This window comes from Ovis aries, chromosome 2, assembly GCF_016772045.2.
Source record: "Ovis aries strain OAR_USU_Benz2616 breed Rambouillet chromosome 2, ARS-UI_Ramb_v3.0, whole genome shotgun sequence".
NCBI classification, from domain to species: Eukaryota; Metazoa; Chordata; class Mammalia; order Artiodactyla; family Bovidae; genus Ovis; species Ovis aries.
The window spans coordinates 135,370,709-135,375,015 of NC_056055.1; the positions used below are offsets into that span (position 1 = coordinate 135,370,709).

Consider the following 4,307-nt stretch of genomic DNA (forward strand, 5'->3'; position numbering starts at 1 on the left):
GCAAGTCTTCATCATCCATCAGAGTCATCAGAACAAATGCCTTTCATGGCATTAAGTCCCTTCCCCCCATGAGTAAAACCTACAGCCCACATGATCTCCTTGAGACATTTACTCAGAAGCTGTGAGTTTAAGGCCTTTTACCTTCCTCTCTGGCCTGGATGGAAGCTCCTGTTGGGGCACCAGAAACTAGCAGTCAGATCAAACTCCTCTGGACTTGTGCTTCTCACCACCCCTCCTTGGAAAACCTCATTCCTTTGGAAGTCCCTCATCTGTATAACAGTGACAAGTACCTAGTTAGCCAATTTTGCCTTTAGAACTAAATGAGATAATAGATGTACTGCTAAAAGGACCTGGGTTAATGCTTATTAGTCTTTCATCCCATGGTAATGAATACTAGGAACGTTCCAGGTGCTGGGAATACTGCAGTGAACCAGTTGCCTTTACACTTGTTGTTTAGTTAGTAAGTTGTGTCCAACTCTTTTGTGACACCATGGACTGTAGCCTGCCAGGCTCCTCTGTCCATGGGATTTTCCTGGCAAGAATACTGCAGTGGGTTGCCATTCCCTTCTCTAGGGGATCTTCCCAACCCAGGGATCGAACCCGTGTCTCCTGCATTACAGGCAGATTCTTTCACCATTAAACCACCAGGGAACCCAGGGCAAAAATTGAGACAGAGAGCTGATGGGAGGCAGCTCCTGGGCTTAATTTCCATGATTGTGATTAAGTGCTAATGATTTTTTTTCTCAAGTCTGGAATAATATACTAATATATGAAATCAATTGTCTTCATTTTATATAAAACATAATATATGCATATCATCATAGAAATGGTTGAAAAAGGGAAGCTTCCAATGATGGAATGATGAAGTATACAGTGAAGCTTTAAAAGATGGGTACTCTTAGGGACAAAATTTGTCATTGAGAAGTTTCCCATATTACTAATCTCTTTGTCAGAAGAATTACTATATCTGTTAAGAGCATGTCAAGGTACAAGTGCACACATGGGAACTGGCATAGGAGCAGACGGCTTAAAGTGAAGGATGGACCGACCACCTCCTTAGTGCAGGACATCAATTCCGAAGTGCATATATTCCCAACTTCTCTGCTTTCATTTAAGGGGATACACGGCCTTGATATATTAGCACTATAATTAAATGGTTATTGTATTAATGATAACTTGTTCTTTTCAAATGCACACGTTCTAACATGGGTCGTCTTAGTGAGTGTTAACTTTTCTTTGGAGCCTGGAGGTGGCGGCTTTCGGAGCCGGCCACTAACAGCTCAAGCAAGAGAGGAGAACCTCAGCTTTCTCCAGATGTTTGCAGTGGATGCTACCGTATTTGAAGATGTGGGTGGCTGACGATAAATCCATCTCCACTAGGAGCAAAACTACTCAACCCCAGCTGGTTCTTGGTGGGGACAACGGGCATTTTCCACGAGAAGAGCAGCACAGCTTCCCCACGCAGTGGTCAGGGAGACAGATGCGGGCCTCCGAGGGTGCCACTCCATATTAAAATTCATTTTTAAGATGAATTTGAATTTAAGGTGTCCAGAAGCACGATCCCTCTTTGGAGAGCAGAGAAGGCGAGGAGAAAGGGCTTCCGCTTGGGGTTGGAGAGGGGGCACCCCGACAGCGGAAAGCTGGAGAACTAGCAGTCCGCGGGGGAAAGGGCCCTCGGCTGGACACCCCTTCCAGTTCCCGCTCCTCTGCAAGCGCAGGGAGGTGGACGGAGCGACGTACGAGCCCCAGCCTCCTAATCGCCCCACTCCTGCCGTGTACCTCGGGTCTCGCCAGTCTGTGGGACGCAGAGCCTCAGCCCCAGGGAGCGCGGGCCCCAGGGAGCGCGGGCGCGGCGCGCAGAGAGGCGGGCGAAGGGCCGGCGGCGGCCTCGCCGCGCGTCCACATGTGGCGGGGCCGCGGGGCGGGGTGGGGGGAGCCGAGGGGGAGGGTTTACATCCCGCGAAGTTCCCGGATGGTCTCAGCCTCCCGGCGCTGAGCGCTTTTCCTGCCCGGCCGGCTCAGCCCTACGGACCGGGGAGAAGTTTCCCAGAAAAAAATGCCCGGCGCGCCGCGGGGCCCTGGAGCCGCACGGAGCCGCTGCTCGGTAAGGGACGCGCCGCCGCCGCCGCCGAGAGTGCGATCGGGCTCCGGGGACTCGGGGCAGCGCCCCTGGAGACCCTCGCAGCCGCGGGGACCCCGGGGAGGGGTCGGACTGGACGGCGGGGCAGGGCAGCGCGGCGCGGCGCCGGGTGGGCGCGGGCGGGGGCCGGGGAGCGTCGGGGCTGCGTCCGCTGCGGGCGGGGGCGCGGGCGCGCGGTCTCCGGAGGGGCGCGACTCGGGCCCAGCGGATCGCGCGTCCTCCGGGTGCCGGCGGGTGGGGGAAGGAGGGGCCGCGGGCCGGTGGGCTCCGGACGCGGGCGTTTTCAGGGTTGGGCGCGCTGCTGGGCTCGGTCGAGCCTGGGGCCGCCCAGGGGTCTCGCCCCACGCTCGCGCCGTAGGTACCCGCTGCAGGGGCTTCGCGGGATGCGCTGGGGCGCGACTCCCCCTACTGCTTCCCAGCCCCAGCTCAGACGGATGGGGGCTTTCGGGCATCCCCGGGGCCAGTTTCTGCTCCGAAGCCGCCTCGCCTTCTTCGCTAGGGAATTGTGCCCATCCCGCAATCCAGCTTCCCCAACTCTCCTCCCGCCGGGTGCCCCAGACTGCTGCTAGCGCCCCGGGCGCGCGTTCGATGTGTGCGGCGACCTTAGAGGACTTCCAATCGGTGTCAGCGCTTTTCTCCCGGGGCCTCTCCCGAACTTTCCGGACAGCTTCGCTGCAGTCTCACTCCCTCTGTTTTTTTCTTTTTAAAAAAAGAGAACAGTTAAAGTTGCAAGGATAAGTAAAAGAAACCAGCTGACCCAGTCAGGGTGACCCAAATCTTCAGTTCGTGGTTAGACTTTGAACTTTTTGAGATTAACAAAGGGTGTGTCTGTGAGGAACCGAGCCTGGTTAGATCCTCTGGTCCTGCTGGATCCCGGAGTAATACATATTCTTTCCTGGGCTCCTGACTTTATCTCAGTTCTCTGGGATGCGTCTCAGGTTGTCAGCAGTAACTGGATGGACTTGGTCCCTCTTTCTGAAAAGTGTGTGCCACTGTTGTCTCTTGGATGGTCGCTGGACCGCCGGCCGTGGCTAGTCGCAGACTTAAGGCGGTGCAGCCACGGAACCCTGGACAGAGTCCCGCCCGTGGTGGGTTTTCTTTTGCCAGTTTCCCAACACAGTTCCAAAACAATTCTGTAGCTTCAGTTTGAGTCATTGGCATATTTTTCCCTTTCAAAAATGCCTTTTTCTGTAACGGATAAAATAACTGCAAAGAATTTTCATTAGGCCATCAGTGTGTGTGTGCTCAATCGTGGCGGTTGCTTTGCAGCCCTATGGACTGTAGCTGGCCAGGCTCTTCTGTCCATGGAATTTTCCGGACAAGAATTCTTGAGTGGGTTGCCATTCCCTTCTCCAGGAGATCTTCTGGACCTAGGGATTGAACCTACCTCTCCTGCATTGGCAGGCAGATTCTTTATTTACCACTAGCATCACCTGGGAAGCCCTAACCCTTCTTTAGGGTGCTTATAACTCTGCCTTCCACTCTTGCTGTGTATCTTTACCTGCCTGATATCTCCTGGTTGAGTCTCTCAGGGACTAAATCCTCAGTCACTTGTTGAGTGGAACTGTGCAGACTAGACTCTGCAGATGTTATTAAAATCATCTTCTTCCTCGGGACCTACCCAACTTTTGCCATAGCTTTGGTTCCCTGCTGCTGCTGCTGCTAAGTTGCTTCAGTGGTGTTTGACTAACAGAAACATTTGTAAGCAAGTTAAGATCAGATTCTGATACATTTAGAGACAATGGGGTTACTTCCAGGGGTGGAGATTCATGCCTTCTTTCACTTGTTTGTTCATTTCACCAATTAAATGTCTACTGGGTGTTCAACCACTTTCTGGTTGCTTAGGCATATCATGGGCTTTCCTGGTGTTTCAGATGGTAAAGAATTCACCTGCAATGAGGGAGACATGGGTTCGATCCCTGGGTTGGGAAGATTTCCTGGAGAAGGGAATGGCTACCCACGCCAGTATTCTGGCCTGGAGAATTCCATGGACAGAGGAGCCTGGCAGGCTACAGTCCATGGGATCACAAAAGAGCTGGACAAAACTGAGCGACTTCCACTTTCACTTTCGGCATATCATGCATGTTAGGTGTGCCTTGAGCCTCACTTATCTCATCCAAGAATTGGGGTTGATAATCTTTGCTCTTCCTCTATCTCTTGGTGCGAG

The 4,307-nt window shown here is 53.3% G+C and overlaps 1 protein-coding gene across 6 annotated transcripts in view; it reads left to right on the plus strand.

Moving 5' to 3' along the window:
- The first annotated feature begins 1,980 nt into the window (after positions 1–1,980).
- The window catches only part of WIPF1 (WAS/WASL interacting protein family member 1), a 128,202-nt gene continuing 125,875 nt past the window's right edge, over positions 1,981–4,307 (plus strand). For all 6 annotated transcript variants that reach the window (XM_060409756.1, XM_060409753.1, XM_060409757.1 and 3 more), the window contains exon 1: positions 1,981–2,104. The gene's annotated coding sequence lies outside the window, so the exon portion shown is untranslated. The remainder of the gene's footprint in view (positions 2,105–4,307) is intronic.